The sequence below is a fragment of the Diorhabda sublineata genome, chromosome 3, assembly GCF_026230105.1.
Source record: "Diorhabda sublineata isolate icDioSubl1.1 chromosome 3, icDioSubl1.1, whole genome shotgun sequence".
In the NCBI taxonomy this organism is placed as follows: domain Eukaryota; kingdom Metazoa; phylum Arthropoda; class Insecta; order Coleoptera; family Chrysomelidae; genus Diorhabda; species Diorhabda sublineata.
Genome location: NC_079476.1, coordinates 5,557,218 through 5,572,893, shown reverse-complemented (window position 1 = coordinate 5,572,893; position 15,676 = coordinate 5,557,218). Strand labels below are relative to the sequence as shown.

The window sequence follows — 15,676 nt, the reverse complement described above, 5'->3', positions numbered from 1 at the left end:
TGATCTGAGATTCCCTTACATTTCATACCACAAGAGATCCATTTTAAAACTGGATTATTGTTTTCTAAAACCCAATCTTCTACTTATTAGCGTTTTACAAGCTACACCATCTTGTTGGGAAATACCTTCTTATTATTTGAACGCATGTCTATACTTTGTGTTAAGTTTCTGGAGTCACATTAATGTACTTGTGAGAATTATGATACCTTACATAATGTATCAGTTTCCCATTCCTCCAGCTTATATGGATTTCCAAATTCTCACAGAAACTGAAAAATTAATTTTCTTTTTAAGATTCGTGCTAAAACATTGCATCAATTCTTAGAACACGATTCTACAACTACACAACATATAGTTCATATTGTGGTCTATAACTTATTTCGTGCGGTTTTTTTTTCAAAATTTGAACGTTTATTTATGCAAAAAAAATGTACAATAGTATTATTCTAAGAATAGCCTCAGCTCTGACCTTTTCCCATCTTTCTAGCAATTTGAGAATCCCATCCCAAAAGAACTGCACCAAGAATCAATCGAGCCAATCTTTGATACCTTGCTCTGATGTGAACCGTTTTCCAGTGAGGGTGTTCTGCATCGACCGGAACAAATGGTAGTCAAAAGAGGCAGAGTCAAAGTTTTCCATATATTTCTTAAACGGAATAGCAATGTGTGGCCGAGCGTTGTCACGATGGAAAATTATTGCCTTGTGTCTAATCGCATATTCCGTGCGTTTTTCGGCTACTGCTCTCTTCAAACGGATTAATTGTGTTCGGTAGCGTTCTCCATTGATGATTTCGGCCGGATTTAGCAGTTTATAATACAGCACACCCTTCTGATCCCACCAAATACAGAGCATTACCTTCGCGATATTCGGCTTTGCCGTTTAATTGACTTGTTGGCCAGATTTCGGACATGCAAAACCGCCTTTCGACGTATCTCGGCTTGGGTTCATGTGTCCTTGCTTTTGAATATATCCAGCTACTTTTAAACGTTTTGAAATTGCTGCTTGAGTGACATCCAAAGATTCTGCGAGCTCTTCTTGTGTTTGGCAACAATCTTCATAGAGTAATGCTTCCAGTTCTTCATCTTCAAACTTTTTTCGCTGCCCAGGACGTTCACCGTCTTCCAAGCCAAAATCTCCACTTTTAAATCATGCAAACCACTTTTGGCACGTTCGTTCAGCTAGAGCATGTTTACCATAAAGTTCCACCAAAATACGACGACTTTCGGCAGTATTTTTCTTCATATTAAAGTAATGACGAAGAACTCCCCACAAAAACACTTTTTCGGAAACAATGTTCGACATATTTGAGTGAAAAAAATTATTAGTAGTAATATTATACAAGTTACGTCATCTCTTATCAAAACGTTTGAATTAAGTTATAGACCTTTATCATGTCAAATAATTTTTTTTTCATAGACCATTTATTCTTTTGACCACTTTAGTCTCATTCTTTGGAATTTTTACTCATAATATATTGATTTGAAAAAAGAGGAAAAAATTTACTATATCAATTGGCAATATTGGTCGTTGCTTACAAAAGCTCCTGTCCTCTCCTGTCCTGTCCCTCCTATAGTATTGAGACGATGAAAAAATGTTCAATTACCTAGATTTTCAGTGATGATAGTTGATGGTTTTTAAGTGTTTAAGCTAATTTGTGTTTCAAATAGTTGATATTGTTAATCTGGTGAGGATGAAACACTTTTGATGATCAATTGCTTGAATATATTTTCCTATACATGGTGTCAATTTAAAAATTTCGGTCCCTATAAAAGATTTAATTATATATAAACGGCAGTAGCTCAACTGAATTTTTCAACTCTCAAGCTGCGGCGGACACAACCTCTACAATCTTAAATAGAAATGGGGGTTGATTGATATCACATTCCATAGATTATTTAATTACCTTTTTAAAAATACCACAACAACACTCGTGACTAAAACAACGAGATTAACATTAACAAACATATCTCTATACAGGCTTTGCTTAACTAAAACATAATTAAAAAATATCAGAAAATTATCGAGACAATATAAAACAAACGACTAGTCGAAGAAAAACATATTCAAAGGCAAATATGAAGGTTATCAGTGGAAAAATTGTAATTTCTGTAATGCTGCAAAATTGACTCTAAATAAATTTCTGAAAATAAAATCTGTTGTCAACGATACTTGAAAAAATGATTATTCCATGAGGTTGCTCTTTAGCTAAAAAAACAACAAAAGCGATAAATTGAAACAGACTTTTAGTCACGAAAAAGTTAATAAGATTATTAGATATAGACGAAATACAGTCACGAGTCAGTCAGTCGCTTCAAGACTTCCTCGCAGTGAGGACCATTTAAAGTATACAAAAAAACCAAAAGTCAGTCAAATATTCATTCAATCACCATTTTTCAACATAATAGATCCTGAAAGAAAAAAGATTTTGTCGAGTTGATTGGTTCATAGCTCATATTAGGGTTGTGGGCGGCCAAGGACCGTTAAGTACATACACCTTATGATAGGCCAGTCGTGCCCCACTTGACAATACCAAAGGTCGTTCTCCGTTGAGAAACCGACGAGGCGCTTTGGCTCGAACCTTTTGATGTCATTAGATAAGCTGTGAGTCTTGCCCAAGTGTTTGAACCGCGCACTTGTAAATTCCGGGGACTTACAGATGACGTGGGCTGTAGTTTCATCCTCATTCATGCACCAGAGGCACTCCTGATCATCCGTTATGCTTATGGTGCCATGCTTTTGTTTCTAAATCCATCTCCGCTGAGCCAGACTTGCAAACAAACTGTTGAGCGAGAGCATAAGCGACACCTTTACTTAGATCAATAATGGGTTCTATTCCCAGTCTGGCAAGTTCATTTCATCGTTACTCTTATTGCTCGAATGATCGAGTACCTAAACGAGCTAGATCACCAGATTTTGTAGGACTTTCTTGCACTCCAGCACTAGCCTAGAATAAGCCCTTTCAGACATTAAGGCTATAGCTATATCTATAGCGTGTTCCACATGTGTCCTCTGCAGAAGCCTGCTCTGGCCAAGCCATTTATCCGTGTAGCCATCTGTGTAGCAGTCTACTGCTCTCTGAAGCAGTTTATCGGGCGTCCCCAAGCACCTCACCCTGCCATGAATATCTTGACCACTACTAGGTCTATAATACATAAACCTGGAAGTGTGAAGCATGACACGTTCCCGGTAAAAATCTAAACGCGCAGGTTATCACAGTGTACACAGTGATGTAGTGTACCACTGACTAGACCAGTTCTCAGCCTTTCCGTGCTGGAGATGCACTTGTAAAAATGTTATTACCTTGCTAGTATAAGGTTTGAGATTGGTTCATCTTTCGGGTGGGGACCGCATGATTGCTTAAGTCACCACGGCAGCTACTCTTCCGTGAAGCCAATGTCGGGTTGTCCCAATCGACTCACGGCCAGCTGCAGATTCGATTGATACTGCCGACTTCACTTAACCAACAACTTTAAGTAAAGTTTTAAGCGTTTTGGGGCTAACCCACTGATCTATGGGTGTCGCATCAGGGGTTCTTGGCCTCTTGGAGATTTTAATTGGGTCTCCGGGTTGGAAGCCTTGGTTGAAGGAACGCAACATTATTATGCACTGAATCGTTTCGATAACCATTCTCCTCTTCTTCCCCGTACCACTAATGTTGCTGAGCCTTATCAAAAGCACCGGTGATGATGCTTTAGGAGAAGGATTTGTCGCGGTCCCTGCTCTTGTAGCGCAATTGATGGGATAACAGGTATCTATGCGCCTTTTTCTTATTATTCTTATCCATGGCGTTCTGAGGAATATTTCGAGAATAAAAGTCAACTGCAACAGAGCACAATAAGGATAATGCACTGCGGAATTTTGCGCAAGCATCATTCGCGACATCTAATGTAGGCTTAGGTACCGTTCATCCTTCGATAGCTTCTAGCTTGGATTGAGCATGTGAAAATGAGTCGTCCTATGCATAAGTCCCCTCTTAGTGCTCATGAGACGGGTGATCGCTGAGCCCTTCACTAATGTCAAGGTCCAACGGCTTCTTAAAAAAATGCAAAACGATACATGATTTGCAATAATATTGAAATGATCCCAAATTATGCACTTGAAATACATATATAGCATTATATAGCTAAATATTTCCCTCGTTATTGTGTGAAACCAAAAATAAAATTATATGGATTCACGGATGCAATAAAAATGCATCAGTATATTTAAAATATGGGAAATTCTGAAACTAAGTTCTCGATTGCTTAAATAAACTAAAAAGATTTTTTTCAGGTTACCACTATTTTATTTGAGATTATCGGAATTGTCTAGAGGATTCATGTAATTGAACTGAAGGAGCTGGCGCCCTTAAAAATTAGTGTAATGCGGATATTCATATTTTTCAATTTGCTTTAAAACAGATATTGGTACGTTTTTAAATTGACGCCTAGTATAAAATATCATCGAAATATCACATCATTCATATGTCAATATGAAATAAATTCAATGTAAACATATCATTTGTAGACTAAGTGTATTTTGTTATGAATATATTATTTCCTAATTTGAATTCACGTTTTGAAATGTCATCAAAAATATTATTGTAATTTAAAATATATATTGCACTCAATTAAAAGAAATGTAGGGGAGAGTGGGTAACAATGAGACGCTTTTTTGTTGAATTTTCATATTGATTGGCAGTATTTCTTAGTTAGTTAGGTAGTTAATCACTCTGCACGTTGGAAGAGCATTAGTCTCATTGGTACCCCATTGTTAAAGCAAAATCAATTTCAAAGGAAAAATCAGAATTTTGCCATTTCGTATGACCATAATTTCCCGGGGGAAGTAATGTCATTTTTGGAAAGGTCAGATGTATCAGGAACTGGTGGAATATAAAATTTATTTTTAACTTCTTCACTTCTTCTTAAAAAGGAATTAAAACATTTTATTCGCGGTAAAGGACGACAGTTTTCCAACATAGTAAATAATTTTAGATTTTTGTTGTTTTGTTACAAATTCTACGAGAGTGTAGTCTTCCACCTCTGGACTCCGTTCTAACTCCTTAAAATGCATTGGGTCTGATTCCATCTCAATATTATAGTCTGAAGAGTCATCCCATTGTCACTCTCCCTCTTCATCATTGCTGTTATTAATTTTTCGTTTAACTGTTCTTTTTTTGTTGTTGCGGTTTTTTTATTACAATGTTTTTCTTCTAGCTCGGCTTAATCTGGTGTGTCCGTTGGTATCATGCTACTTCTTTTTTGTTTTTTCTTTTTGGTTCACTTTTCTTTGACTTGAACCTTTTGATGTCATTAGACAAACTGTCAGGGTTGCCCAAGTGTTTGAACCACGCTCGTGTGAATTTCGGGTACTTACAGATGACGTGGGCTGTAGTTTCATCCTCATCCATGCACCAGAGGCACTCCTGATCATCCGTTATGCCCATGGTGCCATGCTCTTCGCTTGTATCTATCCATCTCCGCTGAGCCCGCCTTGCAAACAGACTTTTAGTTACATTGATAATGTATTCTGGACCCATAGGTGAATTCGCTGATCCGAGTCTGGCAAGTGAGTCCACTTCGGCATTGCCTTTGTTTCTCGAGTGGCGAGGCATCGAAACGAGCTGGATCTTGCAGCCATCACTCACCAGATTCTGTAGAAATCTTTTACACTGCAGCACTAGCTTAGAGCACATCTTTTCATTATGGCTTGTATTGCAACTATGCTATCTGAGCAGATTGAAATTATAGCCGTTGTAGCTTATATGGTAGCTCTACTGTCAGAGCAGATTGAGATTACTCTTTTCCTATGGCTTCGATTGAGTATTGCGCGTCCGCATTCCATTATAGCGAATTTCTCGGCTTGGAAAAAGCCACGGAAGTCTTCTGGCGATGTAAATTGACCATTGACCATTGACCATTGACCAACACATTTTCTAAATTCATATTTAGACCTAACCTAACCTAACCGACGTCCAAAGATTGTGATTTGTTGGTTGCGTCAGGTGGAAATGTTACTATTGTGGCACCGTTTTCTTTTGCGAGATTTAATACATCCATTGATAAGTGACGCTCATGATTATCATAGAAAAATAAGATAGGATTGTCTTTGGAGCTGCAAGTATGATGGATAAAATGCTCCATTATATATAATATATAAAGTTGCATTCATCCTTCCAGATGCTGCATCAGAGATCTTGTAAATAATTCTCAGAAACACTTGTTACCAACAACCATTTTTGACCTCAGGTGACCTTAATAACTTGCTTTGTTCCTTTTTGTGCCAAAACTTTTGGTTATTTCTGAACCATCACTCTCGTAGTCTCATCTAAATTATATATTCTAATTCCATTGGCAAATTTCTCTTATTACGTTATGTGAATTATCAAAAATAGAATTGACATTATATTGATTCAAAAATGTAGCCCATGCCAAACTACACCTTTCTGCAGTTCTTAATGGAATATTTAGATTCCGTCGCATCATCTATTCTTTGCCTGCAGTCTGATACACCTCCCAAGACACAAGAGTGTTCAATTTATTTATAGTTGCCATATCGTTAGCAAGAAGTCTTACAGAGTGCCGAAAACATTTAAACATTTAATCAAATAGTTTGCCAAAGTCGTTTTTTGCTCCTCACTAAAAATTATATTGACATAGTTGGGCGTATATCTAATTATTTAATTTCCATTTTCTTTGGTTTTCTTTACGTATTTGAAATAAGAAAATACAATCATGTTATTACAATTTTTACATGAAAATATTATTAACATTCTATTTTGCAATTTTAAAACTCAATCTTTTTTCTTTTGCCACGGACCTTTCACTGTGACCATTTAGTAAAGCCTCTTCATTACATCCCCTAAAAAGATTCACCGATTAGTTCTTCGTGGAGGGTTTCTATGCATTTTTGGGCCTTCTGGAAAACAAAATAGTTCATTATAAGTAAATATTGCAATTGAAGTTACGAATAATCAGGGTCTTGGAACGTCATCAAACACTACTCTCTAGTACACTTTAATGTCACGAAAGTTGTTCAACCTCGAATGCTCATAAAACGTCACTTAGTAAACTGTGAATATTTACTTTCAGCGCGAAATTTCACCACCTCATCAGCTAATCGCAAACTAACTACATTTGAAAGTAAAATTATGATACGGTGAACTGTTATGATTACCAACATGTACATGTAGTGCCAACTGTGAAATATAAAAATTAACTATAATATGGGGTGCGTCTCATTATTACCCTTGTCTCATTGTTACCCAATCTCCCCTACGGATAAAGGTTTCTATTATGAAACAATCTGAACTGTGAAATCTGTAAAATAATATTAAGAATAAATGAATCTAGTCTTGAATAAGACATTAGACGAAATCGGCTCAATTTGTTCACAAATTAAATCCAAAAAATCGGTTTATAATACAAATTTTTATTTATTATCTATTTCTAATTCTTATTGTACTAAATATGTATCTTAATGTGCTATGCTAGCTTAAGGCGTATTCCTTAAATATTATTTTATTCAAAATTATTATGACTCATATCGATGAATACATTTAACAGCTGATTTCGTCGGAAACAGCTCTGGTTTCGATGCTTTGTTTTTTAAAAATGTTTATATATATTATTCAAAAAAGAATCCTTGTGCAGACGGAACCAAATTATAATATAATGTGTCTCATTCTAGTTTTTCTTTGGCAAAAGCTCAATTAGATGGAAATTTATAATAAAAACGCTTTATTGTCAAAAAACGACATCGCCTATCTAGACATCAGTTGTAAAATATATTGATTTGCAGATAATAAAAACAAAGTTTTATCATATGAAAAATTGACGTCGTCGTAAAATTCTTAGTGCTTGTTGTGGACAATTCCTAGAAATGGGAGTTTATATTGCCACCTTATCTAAAAAATTAAGTTCCTCCTGTGTTTCGCTGAAATCAGTTTCCAAAGAACCACCTCCTTAATAGTTTATTATGCCCTTATTGAATCGCATCTTCGATATGCGCTTCCCTTCTGGAGTACGTGTGGTGCGACTCAATGTGAGTGAATCTTCAAACTACAAACGAGAACTGTTAGATATTTACTCGAACTAAACAGCCGGGCTCACTGCAGGGACTTCTGCGAAAGATTAAAAAGTCCTACCTACTCCACGTTCAGAATTAGTTAATGGCTCAATATTTTACAATGCAAAAAATTGCACAATCACTTGCCAATTGAAATCAAATCGATATTATCTTTTTCCGCATTCAGCAATAATTTGAAAGCAAATTTACTGGAAAGTGCCTTCTACTATGTAAACGACTTCTATTCTAACAATAATATTCAATTCCGGACATGCTGCATACTGCATACTTTTTCAATAGTAAACGGAAAAATTTTGGAAAAAAGTATAATAAATAGTAATAAATTAGTCGTCAAAAAAATTGTGACAATCTAATACTTACTACAATTTTATAATTATCTTGAACAAGCCAAAAACACAAGTAAGTATAATGATAAAATATATAACAGAATGCATTAAACGTATATAAGTACATTAGATTACATCAACTTCAGAACGTTTCACAATTGACAAAAAATAATGAACATAAAGTAAGAAATGTCATCAATTCTCTGTTGACCCAAATAGAATTGAATTTAGAAAAAGAAAAATGTGCTGCATGTGTCAATAATTTCTTAATTTTTTTCGAAGAGTATTTTATTTATGAAAGTGAGTATGAACTGGATACAAACCACCGAGAGTTTTATTTGAAAAACGTGTAATTATCGGAAGATGGAATAGATAATTTGTCTTGTGAAACTGTTAAGCAATCTTCTTGTAACAATTGGTTTCAAGCTAGACGCTTAAAAATTTCTGCAAGTTCTAACGTTCATAATACAAAAGTTTTATGACAGCAGTTCAACTAGATATGGTTTAAAAATGGAAAATTATAACAAAGAAAAAGATTTACAATACTCCGAATTATTATTTTTGATAACAATAAGGTTAAGGTACTACTTACTTGAACCTTTTAACTGCAGCTATCCACCGTTTCCGTTGATTTATTTTCCATGGTGACCCATTTTTATTTAATTTATTATAATTGAAACAAACAAAAAATTTTAACGTGTATTTGTTTATAATTTCGGTTATAATAGCCTCTCGTAATGCTCAAAGTGACCACTGCGAACGCTTCAGTCGATTTAATTTCCCCTACCATGCCTTCCCTTAGAGCTAATAGACTTTACACTAATTATTGCCTATTACTGTTACCTTTAATTTTGTTACTCATTGTGGTTTTCTTCAGTATATTTAAATTTTATTTTATTTGTATCTTTATTTAGTTATTTTTACGTTTGTTTTTCACAAGCTTTTCTTTACAAATTGTGACAATTTTTTGAAAATAACGCATTTCTCTCTTTCTCTCTCTCTCTCTGTAAATATACAGTATACACAAGAAAACTAGAATAAATAACGATATTACCTTTTAAAATAAAGGTAATATACATTACATCTATATATAACCGACCAAATGCGATTTCAGAACTAACTAGTTTTGCCTAGACCAAACTAGTTCTTTCTATACGTGATATAATTAACTAATATAGGAGGTTAAGTTAGGTTATGTAATGATACTCTGCATTTCTAAGAGTGTCACCAAAGCACACCATGTGAAAATAAATAACAATTTTAAAAATTGAAATGTGATTGCTTTTATTTATGCTTATTGCTTAGTATTTGTTACAGTATGATTGTTTGTATTACCAATAAACCATAACTTTTAACGACAAATCATATTTATGAAGTTTATTCATTTATTTTGACTTTCTAGATATACTGTAATGTTCAGACTAGGCCATACTAGTTTTTTCTAGAGTGTACATTATCAGGATCAACTACTTTGACATCGGCTAAACTGGTTTTTCCTGAAGTCGGGATTGGCCGGTAACATATACCTTATCAAAACAAAACAAATTTAATGATGTTGATAAACCAGATAATAAAATATACGGCAATTCTGAAATATGTAAACCTTTGTTAATATTAATATTAAACTAGTCATTTAATGTTAGAAGGCACTTTTCGCTAAACATGCGTTCAAATCCTTGCGAAATGTAGTAAAAAACGTAATAGATTTGATTTCAATTGGCAAATGATTGTGCGTTTCTTTCGCGTTGTATAGTACCGAGCCTTTAACTAACTCTAAACGTGGGGTAAGCATATCAGTGCTCCGCGTTCCTATGTGCAATGAAAAGTGCGCTTACAGATTAGGCAAACGGATTCAAATATGAATAAAAAAAGAGTCAATATTTTGAATCTTCTAAAAAAGTCCAAGCAGTGTCTCATACTGTTTAATCTGAGTGCGTATATAACAATCGTCTTTTGTAGATTAAAAATTTGCTCAAATTGCTGAAATTGATCAGTTTAGTTTCTTGGAAACAGACAGAACTTAATTTTTTCTGAATAAGAAAGAATTGTCTACAACAAGCCCTAACAATTTGATAGATCATTGACGTTTATGGTGTTGTTATTTGGTACAAAAGACACATCTTTATATACAACAAAACAGAGAAGATTAGAATCATACTATGATTTAAGGGTGATTAGATAGATTCGGTCCTTTGCCGGGACATTAAGGTTGATCCAAGAGAAACTAAAGTCGTTCCAAAGAAACATATTCAACCGCTGAGGTCTAGAAAGGTAATGTCGCTAATAAACAGAAGAAACAAAATAGGGCCTAGTACTGAGCCTTGGGGCACTCCACATTCTATTAGCTTGCAAGAAGACATCGTTGTATCATCCCTTACAAGCTACCTTCTGTTGATAATATATGACTTAAGCCCTGAAACCGTAGTACAATTTGTTAATTAAAATATCATGATTTGCACAATCGAAAGTCTTGGAAAAATCAATAAAATTTGTTGTTCTCCATGCTGAAGTGAACATTTTTTGGAAGGGAGAATGAAGCATCATTTCTGCATTTGTTTCTTAGAAACCAAATTAATGAGTCATAAGTTTTTCATATTTAAACAGAAATGCTAAAAGTCTTTTTTGAACCATGTTTCAATGATCTTATATAACGTGGGAAGTAGTGCAATTGGACGATAGTTCGATTCTTAATCTTGATCTCCTCCGTAATACAATACAGGCAATTTGGAGAAGTGAACTTATCTTTCTTCACCTTGATTTTCAGAATCAAAAAGATGGATTATCTTATAAGACTTCAGTCGAAACAGTTTCTTGTAAAGTACTAGGTCTCCTTCTGCGAATATGTGGTACTAGATAAGTTTTTGTTTTCAATGGCTATCTCAAACTTTGACTTATTCATACACACACACAAATCTAATAATCCAACTTTTTTGCATTGGGTTTTAATATAAATTTTGTTTCACAATAACCCATCTTCACTGTACTGCGATAATCCCAACCACCAACATGAAGAAAAATTATCATAAATTACATATGACGAAAATAGTGTTTACTAGTCTGATTAATGCAATTAATTGAACCATTATTCCAAAATGTTCAAACTTGAAACATCTGAAAGGTTCCAATTCAAGTCTAAACTTGTAAGCTTTTGTCCAATATCATCAGTACCAATAATGTTAAATTTTACTACCATATCTTCATTTTTAATCTGAATGTCAAATTTCACATCAAGGAAATATGTTAACGTCGTTTTCTTTTATATCCCTTATAATTTAATAAAAAAAAAAACAATTTGTTAAATTTGCTTTGCTTGATGTACGAAATTGTTTTATTTTGACAATAATAATAAGAACTAATTTAATATTTAAGGAACGAACTGTTCTCATAGAACATTCAAAAAAATGTTGTTAAATATACAGGGTGTTCCGGGACTTGATACAAAGAATTCGGGGGTGAGTAGATGACGTGAAAATAATGTTGTGGCATAAAAAAGATTGTTTCATACGACACCTCGTTTCTAAGATTATAGGTATTCAAAATTGCGAAATCAGAACTCATATTTGAGTATATTGTCTAAATTATACATTCGAACATTATAAATTTTTTATGGATAAAGGCCAGGGGCGGCTTATGCCTAATGGTTAACAATCCAAGACTTCTACAGGGACAACCTGTACAATCTAAAGATAGCAAAAATGATTTATTCAATCGATGTTTCAACAAAAAGGTACACTTTGTGTAACTCTATAAAATTCGTTTAGGAGATATGTAGATATTTAGATCGTTGTACATTCCAACAAAACCGTTCGTCATAAAGAAACATTCTGAAGAAAATTATCATAAATTGTAATTTTATATTGAAAATACTTACAGGAGGTATTAAAACCCAATCAAATATTCCTTGAATAACTAATGAATCAATAAATAAAAAATTGTACTACATACTATACTAAAAGGCATAATTTTGGAATGTTTTTCCGAGTTCAAAGGAATACCCGGAAGTGTGTTATAGTTGTAGTAAAATGGCGGATAATAGGGAGGGTTCAATAAAAAATAGATTTAATGTATTGCACTGTTACTGTAATATTTTTATTGTATATTTAGAAAGTAAACATGATATTATACAATAGAAAGGAAAAATAATAAAGTAAGAGGACAATACACAGTTGTATATAAAAGGTACTGTTCCTGAAGCAATTTCACGAAAAAAAGAAAGTCTACATTACAGTATACGCTAACTCTACAGATTAAGAAATTACATTACTGTAAATATCAAAGATGGAATATAAAACAGCCAAAATAACCTTAAGAATCAATTTAATGTTATTGATTTATGTTCTGTATAGATAATTCAGAAGGGAAAGTTCATTATGAATGAAAAAATTAGTGATTTTTGTCTGCCGTCCTGATGTATCCCGCTGCTTTGCTACCAAGTCTCGCCATCTCTAGAGCATCATAATGTCGACAACTCTGACTTCTTCTTGCTGTTCAGCGTATCTAATGGCTGCTCGCGACGAGCCATATGATTGATTTTTAAACATATAAATGCAAGCGAAAATATACATCCATAACCAATGTTCAGAATCAACATAAATTTTTTATGCGCAATCAGTTCCGAAAAATCATATTTAAAAAAATGAAAGCTCGAAGTTGCGCCCAATGCATGGTATCGCTGATTTATTGAAAATGAGCTACTGAAATCGATTGACTGCACTAGTGTTATTGAAGAATTTGTAGGTAGCAAAATAAGAAAAAAATGTTTTTAATTTATGAACGTAATTTTGTACTATTTTTAGTTAGAAATAATGAATAAAGTGACTATAATGAAAAATCAACTTGATGTAAGAGTTCACGTAAAACGCCCGCTTTACATAGCCCCCATAAGTATTTTGGCCCGGGGGCCACGATGACTCTAAGTCCGGTTCTGCTCAACAGTCTCAGGTTCTTCAACATCTTCAGCATCATCACTGTTAACAAGTGTGACAATTTCATCGTTGGTAATTTCTTACTGGTTATCTCCAGAAAGCCACTCTCCTACTTCAACCAAAGATGCTTCCTCACTTTCAGGGATACGTTGAATTAAAGGCAAAATATTTTCTTGGATTTCATCGGGTATGCTTCTCACCCAACAGCTTATTCCTCGCAACACATTTCAAATTTATGGTTTTCAACTTCTTGATTAAATCTTGGCCGTCCTAAATTTCTTGTATGACGGTCAAAAGAAGCATTCTCCGATAATTTCTTTTAAGTGTTTCCTTGGTTCATTGGTTGACAAATCGCAGTCATGTTAGGAGTGAGAAACATGGCTCTTATATCCCCATCTTTAAGCTCTTCTGCATCAGGATGAGTTGAGGCATTATCTAGCAGTAAAACTACTCTTCGAGGAAGATTATTATGTTTTCAATACTTTGCTGTCAATGGTACAAATTCTTTGAAACACCAGTCTGTAAAAATGTCACTGCTCATTCATGAACTTTTTTGATTAAAATATTTTACCGGCAGAGCATGTTTTGCAATTCCCTTAAGCGCCCTAGGATTTTTCGTCTTTCCTATCATTGCCAGTTCCATTTTGTGGTTTGATGTAGCATTACTGCAAACCAAAATCGTGACTCTTTGTTTGCTAAATTTGTAGCCTGGGGCTGCTGCTTTAGTTTTAGCTGCAAGTTCCGCAAGTACGGCGGATAACACGGAAAAATCAATAAATGATAACAATTTATGATAATTTTCTTCAGAATGTCTCTTTATGGCGAACGGTTCCCTTGGCAAATCCAATGATCTAAAAATCTCCTAAACCATAAATATTATCGAGTTAAACAAAGAGGAACTTTTTATTGAAAAATTAATTTTTGCTTTCTTTAGATTGTACAGGTTGTCCCAGTAAAAGTTACGGATAGTAGTGTAGAATTATTTATTCCGTCGAGTACACTACTTGGACATACATAATCATCCATTAAAAATTTATAATGTATATTCAGAAAATATACTTATAAAAATTTTTTTTCATGTTACAGCTTTATTTACAAATTATCTAATCACTCCCGAATTTTTCGCATCAAGTCCCGAAACTACAACAAGCATGTACTGTTCTAGATAAAATAAATGTACCAGATGTTTCATGGATGTTGGCTATTTATATATGTATAGAATAATCAAACTCCGTATTTTTATTCGATTAAATAAACAATCAAATGATATTGGAAAACTATGTGAGTTTTATATTATCAGCAGGGTGTTTCAACAACTATATGGATACAGATCGTCGCTGTGAAATCAAACAGGCATATCTCCAAAATGCATATTTTTCACCTGAGCATGTCATATTTTCCATTTAACGTCTGTTTGGTTCACCTCAATGATAACTTCTATAATACAGGGTCCTAGGGAGAACGATTTAAGTGTTTTTAACCCTACATGTTTGAGATATAGTCAATTTTGTGTTTTTTATTTTATGGCAGTTTTACTGCCGTTCGTATGAAATAAAACTACAAGTTTTAAGGAGTTTATTGCCCATTAATGCGCATAATGAGTCTAGTCAATCAAATAAAAATATCAGAAAGGTATTTTTTTTTCGAAAACAAATTAGTTTTTGTAACTTTAAAACAAGAAAAATACCGATGCTATTTTTATCCAAAATAATTTAAAAAAATCATTGGCCGAAGTTAGTATATATAATAAAGTGGTGTTAGTATCAATAAATGTCAATATTTGTCAATATTTATGCGATGGTAACATCTAACACGAATTTTCTGTGGGAAAATGTCACTTGAAATGTAAACGGTTCTTTGATGTGCTTCTAAAATATTACTAAGTCTAAAAGCCACAAATTTCTATAACATTAAATAAGTAATGTCTGTTTGAGACTCAATTATACTAGAGGGTTCGGTTTGGCTATGACCATAAACAAATCGCAGGGGTACTCATTAAGTATTTGTTTGTTGTATTAATCTAGAAAACGTATGAAAATGTGAAATTGTAATTTTTATTGATTATTAGAAGAATTTTAGGTATTTCATAATGTTCATTTTTTGATATAATGTAATTGTTAACTTTTTCTTCTTATTGGTAGAACCGGCGTCACAAATAGCATAGTAAGTGTTATAAATACTAAAAAACTAAAGAATCGTCTGTTAAGGCGGATTCACACCAACTGCTGCCTCGGGATCTCAATGAGAGTGTTCTCACTGGCGGGCACGGTACGGTATGTGGTGTGAATACGCCTTTAGGCGTTATCTACGAAATTTGTTCGGTCAGCTAGTGAATGAAAAAATTTTACGAATAATGC

The 15,676-nt window shown here is 33.8% G+C and overlaps 1 long non-coding RNA gene across 1 annotated transcript in view; it reads right to left on the bottom strand.

Annotated features, from left to right (window-relative positions):
* Positions 1–421: 421 nt before the first annotated feature.
* The window catches only part of LOC130441403 (uncharacterized), a 246,175-nt gene continuing 230,920 nt past the window's right edge, over positions 422–15,676 (bottom strand). The window contains exons 2-3 of the long non-coding RNA XR_008909609.1: positions 7,138–9,198; positions 422–7,087 (exon numbers count right to left, since the gene is read on the bottom strand). This is a non-coding gene — a long non-coding RNA (uncharacterized LOC130441403). The remainder of the gene's footprint in view (positions 7,088–7,137; positions 9,199–15,676) is intronic.